The 11181-nt window shown below is 36.9% G+C and overlaps 1 pseudogene; it reads right to left on the bottom strand.

The window, feature by feature from the left end:
- Positions 1-1696: 1696 nt before the first annotated feature.
- On the bottom strand, positions 1697-2640 carry LOC119532680 (annotated as a pseudogene).
- Positions 2641-11181: the final 8541 nt, after the last annotated feature.

Raw genomic sequence — 11181 nt, 5'->3', positions numbered from 1 at the left:
CCTTTTGTTTCTGGCAAATTTCACTTAATATAATTCCTCAAGGTTCATTCATGTTGTTATATGCTTCATGACTTTATTCTGTCTTAAGCTGCATAATATTCCATCATATGTATATACCAGTTTGTTTATCCACTCATCCATTGATGGACATTTGGGCTGTTTCCATCTCTTGACAATCATGAATAATGCCACTATAAACATCAGTGTGCAAATGTCCTTTCATGTCCCCAACTTCAATTTCTCAAAATGTAAACCTATTAATGGGAAACTGGTCATATGACAATTCTATGCTTCACTTCCTTAGGAACCACTACACTGCCTTCCAGAGTGGCTGCACCATTCTACATTCCCACCAACAATAAATGTGTGGCTCTTTTTTCACATCCACTGCAGCACTTGTAGTTTTCTGTTTTTATGATAATGGCCATTCTGGTAGGTGTGAGATAATATCTCATTGTGGTTTTGATTTGTATTTCCCTAATAGCCAGTGAAGTTGAGCATCTTTTCATATGTTTTTTTTTTTTTTTTTTTTTTAAAGGAAACATTCATAGTTTATTTGGGAAGCATTCATATTTTGTACAGGAAGTACAAATTTGAGACAGGGCAATAAAATACAGACAATTACAGCCACAATGCTATTCTAGCTGCATTGTGGTGATTATGTTCTTCAGTCAGTTGTCTATTACATACAACTGGATTTTTTAATAGTGTCATTTATGGGGGGGGGCAAAAGCACTCATGTAAAGGCTTAATGTGCAGTTTCCATAGCCCTATGAACACATAACAATTATATACACTGTAGATACCACATGACATGAAATCCATTTTTGACCACAAATGTTCTCACAGGATCAAGCACATAAGGTCAAAGGTAAGGTGCCTGACTTTTCCTTTTCAAGCATACTTTTCATTTAAGGGGGCTGCTATTCTTTTCACTGAACATTATCTGCTTCTTTCAAATATGGTGCCAGTACTAGAAGCATTTCTGGCACTCCTTTTGGGGAGTGCTTGCAGCATCTGCAGTGTACTCCTCTGATCATCTTCAATGGGGTACAAGTCTTAGACCTTTGATAATAGATTTGACTTTTTTAAGAAAACAGGCTTTGTTATTCACAGCCAAGTGAATCAAACTGGGATACCACCCTGGATCAAATGTGAAGCACCATTATAGAACAATAAGACCAATTTTCTTGACCAGCTTGTAAATTAGCATTTTAAAAATACCAAGCAATGGTAGTCCTAGTGGAATAAGTACAGATTTTCCTAGAGTGACTGTGTGGACTTTAAGAGGCAACAGTCACTTGAATGGTATATCTGGGTAGTATGTTTGCAGTATTAAAAATCAGTTTTGTTGTTGTTGTTGCCTCTCTCATAGACTTTAATATTCCTCGTCAGTTTCAGTCCCTTTTGCTTCTTATGGATTGTCCAATTAAAGCTGTGGCAGCTGGGGACCCAGTGATTGTCATGAAGCCCCAGCTTACAGTCAGGGAAGGCCTTCAGAGACTGGTGGCAGCACATCCAGTATCCTGGCCCATAGGGCAATGCCTGGCAATAGGTCTTGGGGTGCCACCAGCACAGGGACATGTCCCCTTTCACATATGTTTTCTTGCACTGCTTGCAAGGATCCTCTCTATATTGTGGATCTCAAACCTAGTGAGAACCTGCTGGCCTGATGTTGTAGTATTCAGTGATAAACTTAAAACTGAAGAAGGTACATTTGGACACTGTTATTCCTCAAGTGTCTCCCAGGCTCACACTGGCTCTGCAGCTTCAGGCACTCTGACTCTAGTCTAGCTACCATGTCAAGGACCTGGCCTGGCTCACTCTATGGTTCACCAACCTCAGGATTTCCCCTTTCCATTGGTTCTTCATAGGCTCCTGGGGTAAAGAAGGGCTCAGAGGCTGGGGGCACACTTCTGGATTGCCCAGGAAACCTCACAACAGCAGGTGAGTTTGTGCAGCTTTTTGCACAACTGGCTAGCAGAGCACTGGCTCTTTGCTTGAGGAAAGCCACCATCTGTGTGACCGACAGAGGCCTCCCTGCATAGACTGCATCCCCACTATCACTCACATGATGCACAGAGCAATGCTCAATGCCACATGCTAAAGGCTCAGGCTGGTAGCACCTGCTGTTGACTTCCTCATCTTTTCTAACCGTATGTTGGGTTTTGAAGATCTGATTGTTTCCTTCTCTTTGTAGCTCTCCCATCAGTATCCCAAGAGCTTTTTATTTTCATAGAACCTATCCTATTGCTACACTAGTGGGCTGTAAATAATGCAATTTTCTCCTTGGTATTTCCCAGTTTCACAACAGCCCAGATATCAAGTGTCCCTTCCCCTTCTTTGCCCTGGTGGATTGTCGTAGCTGGTGCATTCTTTCTGGTTTTAATGATCAAACTGCTCTCTACAGGACTCTTCTCACTCATACTGCACAGAACATTTGGAGAAATGATCCTAAAAGGCTTTCAAGATGAGGCCTTACTAAGAGAGGTTGAAGGAAAGACACTTGGTTTCATGTAGCTAGCTTTGCATTTTTCATCTTTTATACCTTTGTGGTGGCTCATAGAAATTCTCAGTTTCCTTGCTGATTTCCAGAGGTCATTGATTCTGGAGTTTCCAGTATGGGTTTAGGTGCATAAAAGAGGACCTTTACTGAAGAACAGCCAATGGTGTCCAGAACAGCTCTGTCAGCTGGGAAGGCACATGGCTGGTGTCTGCTGTTCCTTTGCTCCCAGGTTGCGTTTCAAAATGGTGTTCTCCAAAACATCTCTGGGTCATTCTCAGCTTCTCCAGGGCAAACTCCGGGCTTCATCTCTTACCTTAGCATCTCCAAACATCCTTCTCTCCTCATCTCCAATCATCTCTGCACTCCTGCCCCATCTGGAGCCTGGCCCTGGGTTGCACCACCCCAATACAGCAGCAGCAGCAAGAGGCCTGGATTGGTCTCCCTTTTCATATTTTTTGAGCAATTTGTATCTACTCTTTAGAAAACTGCCTCTCCATGTCTTTTGCCCATTTCTTAATTGGATTGTCTGTCTTTTTGTTGTTGAGTTGTAGTATCTCATATATTCTGGATATTAAACTCTTATCTGGTATGTGGTTTCTAAATATTGTGACACATTTCATAGTCTGCCTTTTTATTTTCCTGACAAACTCCTTTGATGCAGAAAAGTATTCAATTTTGAGGAGATCCCATTTATCTATTTCTTCTTTCATTGCTTGTGCTTTGGATGTAAGGTCTAGGAAACCACCTCCTATCACAATATCTTTAAGATACATCCCTATATTATCTTCTAAAAGTTTTATGGTCTTAGCTAATGGACTTTGATCCATTTTGAGTTAATTTTTGTAAAAGGTGTGAGGTAGGAGTCCTTTTTCATTCTTCTGGATATGGATATCCAGTTCTCCAAGAAATAATTGTGTTAAAGAGGCTGCTCTGCACCAGTTGAGTTGACTTGACTGCCTTATCAAAGATCAACAGATGACAGGGTCTATTTTTGAACACTCAATTTGATTCCTTTGGTCAGTATATCTATCTTTATGCCAGTACCATGCTGTTTTGACCACTGTAGGTTTGTTATATGCTTTAAAGCCAGCTAGTGTGAGATGTCCCACTTAATTCCTCTTCCTCAAGATATTTTTAGCTTTTAGGGGCACACTGCCTTTCCAAATAAATTTGGTTATTGACTTTTCTATTTCTGCAAAGTAAGTTGTTGTGATTTTAATTGCTATTGTATTGAATCTACAAATCAATTTATGTAGAATTGATATCTTAACTATATTTACTTTTCCAATTCATGAACATGATATGTCCTTCCATTTATTTAGGACTTCTTTGATGTCATTTAGCAATTTTTTTGTAGTTTTCTGTTTATACAGCTTTTGTGGCTGGGTGAAATTATTCCTAAATATTTGATTCCTTTGGTTGCAATTGTAAATGGAGGCTTTTTCTAGATTTCCTTTCAAGATTACTCCTTACTAGTGTATAGAAATATTACTGATTTTTCCACATTGATCTTGTATCCTTCTACTTTGCTGTATTCATTTATTAGCTCTAGTAGCTTTGCTGTAAATTTTTCAGGATTTTCTACATATAGTATCATGTCATCTGCAAACAGTAAAATTCTACTTCTTTCTTTCCAATCTGGATGACTTTTATTTCCTCATCTTGCTGAATTGCTCTAGCTAGAACTTCCAGTACAATGTTGAATAGCAATGGTGACAGTGGGCATCATTTTCCTTTTCCTTACCTTACAAGGAAGGCTTTCACTGTTTCCCATTGAGTATAATGTTAGCTGTGGGTTTTTCATATATTCCCTTTATCATGTTGATGAAGTTTCCATCTACTCTTATCCTTTGAATTGTTTTCATCAAGAAAGGATGATGAATTTTGTCAAATGCCTTTTCTGCATCAATTAAGATGATCACTTGGTTTTTCCACTTTGATTTATTGATGTGACATATTACATTAATTGATTTTCTTGTGTTGAACCAGCCTTGCATACCTGGATTAAATCCCACTTAGTCATGGTGTGTAAGTCTTTTAATGTGCTTCTGGATTAGATTTGCAAGTATTTTGTTGAGAGTTTTTGCATCTATATTCATTAAAGAGACTGGTCTGTAATTTTCTTTTCTTTTAGAATCTTTGTATGGCTTTGATAATAACATGATTTTGGCTTCATAGAATGAGTTGGGTAGCTTTTCCTCCTCTTTAATATTTTTGAAGTGTTTGAGCAGGATTGGTCCTAATTCTTTCTGAATGCTTGGTAGAATGCACATGTGAAATCACCTGGTCCTGGATTTTTCTTTTTTGGGAGTTTTGATGACTGATTTAATCTCTTTACTTGTGATTGGTTTATTGAGGTCATCTGTGTCATCTCAAGTCAATGTTGGTTGTTCATGCTTTTGTAGGAAGTTGTCCATTTCATCCAAGTGGTCTAGTTTTTTAGCATATAGTTGCTCATAGTACCTTCTCATTATTTCCTTTATTTTTGTGGGGTCAGTGGTTATGTTTCCTTCCCCATTTCTGATCTTATTTATTTATTTATTTATTTATTTATTTATTTACTTAGTATCCTCTCTCTTTTCTTGTTGGCCTAGCTAAGTTTCCATCAATTTTATTGATTTTCTCAAAGAACCAACTTCTGGTTTTGTTGATTCTCTCTAAAGATTTCATGTTCTCAATTTCATTTATTTCTGCTCTTATCTTTGTTCTTTCTTTCCTTCTGTTTGCTTTGTGGTTAGTTTGCCACACTTTCTCTTGTTCCTCCAGGCAAGTGATTAATTCCTATTTTTTTTTGCTTTTTCTTCTTTTTTATTACATGCATTTAGGTCAATAAATTTTTCTCTTAGCACCACCTTTGCTACATCCCATAAGTTTTGGTATGTTGTGTTTTCATTCTCATTTGCCTTAAGATATTTACTGATTTCTCTTGAAATTCTTCCTTGACCCACTGGTTGTTTAAGAGTGTGTTGTTTAAACTCCATAAACATGAGTATTTTCCAGCCTTCTGCCTGTTATTGATTTACAACTTCATTCTGTTATGATATGAGAAACTGTTTTGTGTAATTTCCATCTTTTAAAATTTATTGATATTTCCTTTGTGGCCCAACATGTAGTCTATCCTGGAAAATTATCCATGAATGAATGAGAAAAATATGTATCCTGTTGTTGTGGGTTGTAATGTTCTGTAAATAAGTATCTGTTAAGTCTAGATCATTTTTTGTGCTATTCAAAATCCTTGTTTCCTTATTGATCCTCTGTCTAGATGTTCTATTCATTGATGAGAACATTTTGTTTCTCCAACTGGTATAGTAGAGATGTCTACTCCCTTCAGTGTTGTCAGTGTGTGCCTCATATATTTTGGGGCACTCTGGCATAAATATTTATGATTGTTATGTTTTCCTGATGAATTTTCCTTTTCATTAATATATAGTGTCCTTCTCTGTCCTTTTTAATTGTTTTACATTTGAAGTCTAATTTGTCTGATATTATTTTTGCTACCTCTGCTCTCTTTTGGTTGTCATTTGTGTGAAATCCCTTTTTCCAACTTTTCACCTCTGTCCATTTCCAAATGCTATTTTTGTCTGAGTGTAAAGTAAGTCTCTTGTAGACAGCATATAGAAAGGTCCCGTCTTTAAAACCATTCTGCCAGGCTGTAGTCTTTTGATTGGGGAGTTTAATCCATTAATATTTAATGCTGTCATTGTAAAGGCAGCACTTTTGTCTAGAATTTTATCTTTTGGATTTTATTTGTCAAATCTTAATTTTTTTTTCTCTCTATTTTTATCCTTCCTGATAGTCTTCATTTCTATACTCTTCTCCTAACCCCTATCTCATATCTTTTCTTATCTACCTGTAGTGTTTCTATTAGTATTTCTTATAGGGCAAGTATCTTGTTCATAAACTCTTTCCTTTTTTGGTCTAAAAATATTTTAAACTCTCCCTCATTTTTAAACTCAATTTTATTAAGATTATTCACATGTCATGCCATCATCCAAAGTGTACAATCAGTTATTCATGGTACCAGTATATAGCTGTGAATTCATCACTAGAATTAATTTTTTTAAATTTTAGAACATTTTCATTACTCCCCAAAAGAAATAAAATTAAAACTCAAATCCCCCATACCCCTAACCCAAACCATCTGTTATTGACTCATAGTATTGGTATAGTACATTTGTTACTACTGATTAAAGAATGCTAAAATATTACTAACTGTAGTACATAGTTTGCAATAGATATATTTTCCCGTATATACCCCTCTCTTATTAACTTCTGGTTATAGTGTCATACATTTGTTCAAGTTCATGAAAGAGATTTCTATTTGTACAGTTAATTACAGACATTGTCCACAACAAGATTTGCTGCATTACACATTCCCATATTTTAACCTCCAAATTTCCTTCTAGCGACATACGTGACTCTAAACTTCCCATTTCCACCACATTCACACACCAATCAGCACTGTAAGTTATCCTCACAATAACGTGCTACAATAACCTCTGTCCACTTCCAAATGTTAAAGTTCAACCTAGTTAAACATTCTGTCCATAATAAACAAGCACTCCCCATTCTTTAGCCTCATTCTATATTCTGGAAACCTATATTTCATGTCTATGATTTTAAATATTATAATTAGTTCCTATCAATGAGATCATATAATATTTGTCCTCCTGTATCTGACCCACTCCACTTAAGACTATGTCCTCAAGGTTCATGCATCAACTCACTTTTTAAGATGGCTTTGTTCATGCACCATACATTCCATCCTAAGTAAACAATCAATAGTTCCCTGTATAATCATGTAATTATGCATTCACCACCCACTGCTATCTATATAAGGACATTTCCATTTCTTCCACAAAGAAAGAGGAAGGGTCAAAAAAGGTAGAGAGACAAAAGAGAAAGAAAGAAAAAAAGACAGTTAAAAACAATAATAGAAAAGATAAAATTAAAATAAAGTACAATAAGAATCAGGCAACATCACCAATGCCAAGAATCTCATATCCCTCCCTTAAATCCCCCTCTTATAGGCATTTAGCTTTGGTATATTGTCTTTGTTATATTAAAGGAAGCATAACTATAGACTCTAGTTTGCATTGATTGTATTTTTCCCCATAACACCCCCTTTGTAACAAGCTGCAAAGTTGACATTCATTTGCTCTCCCTCATGTAAATAAAAACATATTTGTACATTTTTATCACAATCGTTGACCACTCTAGGTTTCACTAAGTTATACAGTCCCAGTATTTATCTTCTCTTTCCTTCTGGTGTTCCACATGCCCCTAAACTTCCTCTTTCCACCATACTCACAGTCATCTTTGTTCAGTGTATTTAAATTATTGTGCTACCATCACACAAAATTGTGCTCTGAACCTCTCACCCCTGTCTTTTCCTATCTGTCTGTAGTGCTTCCTTGAGTATTTCCTGTAGAGCAGGTATCTTGTTCACAAACCTTCCCATTGTCTGTTTGACAGAGAGTATTTTAAACTCTCCCTCATATTTTAAGAACTTTTCCTGGATATAAAATTCCTGGTTGGGGTTTTATCTCTTTCAGTATCTTAAATATATCACACCACTGCCTTCTTGCCTCCATGGTTTCTACTGAGAAATCTGCACATAGTTTTATCAAGCTTCCCTTGTGTGTGATGGATCACTTTTCTCTTGTTGCTTTCTTTGACATTTGATAATCTGATTATTAAGTGTCTTGGCATAGGTCTATTCAGATCTATTCTGTTTGGGGTATGCTGTGCTCCTTGGATCTGTAATTTTATGTCTTTCACAAGAGATGGGAAATTTTCATTGATTATTTCCTCTATTATTGCTTCTGCCCCCTTTCCCTTCTCATCTCCTTCTGGGGCACGCATGACATGTACATTCATGCCCTTCTTGTTGTCATTCAATTCCTTGAGACATTGCTCATATTTTTCTATTCTTTTCCCTATCTGTTCTTTTGTGTGTGGGATTTCAGTTGTCTTGTTCTCCAATTCCTGAATGTTTTCTTCTGTCTCTTGAAATCTGCTTTGTATGTCTCCATTGTGTCTTTCATCTCTTGTGTTGTGCCTTTCATTTCCATAGGTTCTGCCAGTTGTTTTTTCAAACTTTCAAGTTCTTCCTTATGTTTGCCCAATGCTTTCTTTTATTATTATTATTTATTTATTTTGAAATAAATTCAAAGTTATATGAACAGCTGCAAAAACAATACTAGCCCCAGAAACAGAATTCCATCATACCCTGACCCCCCTCCCCTGGTAGCTCAATCCACCAACTTTAACTTGCTGTCACATTGCTATTTCTTTCCCTCCCTCCTTCTCTCCCTCCCTATCATCCATCATCTATTGCTCTGTCATCTGAACATATGAGTGTTAGCTGCACACATCCTTGAGCATTCACTATAATTCACATATACACTTCCCATGAACAAGAACATTCTTTCATGCAATCCCATTAAGCGCAGCTAAGAAGTACAATAGATTCAACAATGATAAAAAGCTCACATTCTATATTTCCTTTTCCTTATGTCTCAACTGTGTCCCTTTGAGCCACCTGTCCTCTATCCTCTTGTCCCATCCAAGTTCATCATTAGTATTCAGTTGTCATCTAGTTAGACTGACTTTTTTTTTTTCAGTTGCGGAAACATATATACAGCCTAAATCTTCCCATTCCACTCCCTCCTTAGCCTTTCATTAGTGGGATTAATCACGTTTAGAATGTTGTAATGCTCTTTCCCACCATCCATTACTAGAAATTTCCCTTCACCTCAAACAGCAACTGTACACTCATTTCTTAACTCCCCATTGCCCCTTCCCCCATTTCTCTTAACCCAAACTCTACTTTTCATCTCTATGGTTATATTCTCTGATAATTTCTTTGTGTTTACTGTGGGGCTTAAAATTAGCCTCTTAAATCCATATCAATCTTGTTTTTCTTTCATACCACCTTCACTTCAATAGGACACATAAACTATGTTCCTATACTCCTTCATTCCCCCACCTTTATATAGTTGTCTAAAATTACATATTTTACATTGAGTTCAAAACCACTGATTTGTCCTTAGAGTTTGTGTATTTTATGTCATGTAGGAAGTAACTAGTGGAATTACAGTTCAAAAATTATTGACTTCTATTTGTATTCCATAGTGGTTGGAGAATGTGCTTTGAGTATATTCAATGTTTTTTTTTTTTTTTTTTTTAATTTCTTGAGGCTTGTTTTATGTCCCAGCTTATGGTCCCTTCTTGAGAAAGAACTGTGGTCACTAGAGAAAAGTGAGTGCCCTGGTGATTTGGGATGTAAGGTACTATATATGTCTGTTAAAATTCTCTATATCTCTTTCTCCTTTCCCTGTCTCTCCTCCAGCAGGGCTCCCCTCAGAATCTGAAGTAGGGCAGGTCTTTCATTGGCAAAGTTTCTCAGCATTTGTTTGTCTGTGAAAAATTTAAGCTTTCCCTCTAATTTGAAGGAGAGTTTTGCTGGATAAAGTATTCTTGGTTGGAAATTTTTCTCTCTCAGAATTTTAAATATGTCATGCCACTGCCTTCTCGCCTCCATGGTGGCTGCTGAGTAGTCACTGCTTAATCTTATGTTGTTTCCTTTGTATGTGATGAATTGCTTTTCTCTTGCTGCTTTCAGAACTTGCTCCTTCTCTTCAGTATTTGAGAGTCTGATCAGAGTATGTCTTGGAGTGGGTTTATTTGGATTTATTTTATTTGGAGTTCACTGGGCATTTATGCTTTGTGTATTTATATTGTATAGAAGGTTGGGGAAGTTTTCCCCAACAATTTCTTTGAATACTCTTTCTAGACCTTTACCCTTCTCTTCCCCTTCTGGGACACCAATGAGTCTTAAGTTTGAACGTTTTATTTTATCTATCGTATCCCTGAGATCCATTTCAATTTTTTTTTATTTTTTTCTCCATTCTTTCTTTTGTTCTTTAATTTTCTGTTCTGTGGACTTCTAGGACACTGAGATGTTGTTCAGCTTCCTCTAGTCTTGTATTGTGAATATCCAGAGTCTTTTTAATTTGGCCAACAGTTTCTTTTATTTCCATAAGATCTTCTATTTTTTTATTTACTCTTGCTATGTCTTCTTTATGCTCTTCCAGGGTCTTCTTTATGTAGCTTATATCCTGGGCCATGGTCTTCTTGATGTCCTTTAAATCCTTTGCTATGTTTTCATTCCTCGATTGTAGATCTTTGATTAATTTTGTGAGGTATACTGTATCTTCCGATATTTTGGTTTGTGTGTTTGGAGTTGGATTCTCCATATTGTCTGGTTTTATCATATGCATTAAGATTTTCTGTTGTTTTTGGCCTCTTCGCATTTGTTTTGCTTGATAGGACTCTTTCAAGCTGTAAAGAAAAAGGGATATCGATCTAATTTTTCAGGAGCACAGTTTGGTGATGTACACTTTCTCTAACTAACCATGAGGTGGCGTCTGTGAGTCACCTATATCCCTCAAGTCAGTTCTCGACCTTTTTTCCGGTTTGTGTGGGGAAATGATTCTTGTGGGTTCAGTTGGAGAACTCAGTTTGGGTGTGTTGCTGGAGCTGTCCGCCCTGAATATGGGGCGTGTGTATGGGTAGCCAGGGAGGAAGGGCAGTTCTAATGTTCAAATCCCCCAGGATCCTGGAGAGTCAAGGCCGCCCCGAGAGTTTAAGCCTTCATTTCAGTTCAGCCC

Source organism: Choloepus didactylus, chromosome 4 (assembly GCF_015220235.1).
Source record: "Choloepus didactylus isolate mChoDid1 chromosome 4, mChoDid1.pri, whole genome shotgun sequence".
Taxonomy (NCBI): domain Eukaryota; kingdom Metazoa; phylum Chordata; class Mammalia; order Pilosa; family Megalonychidae; genus Choloepus; species Choloepus didactylus.
The sequence above is the reverse complement of the archived record's forward strand: the minus strand, read 5'-3'. Positions and strand labels throughout refer to the sequence as shown.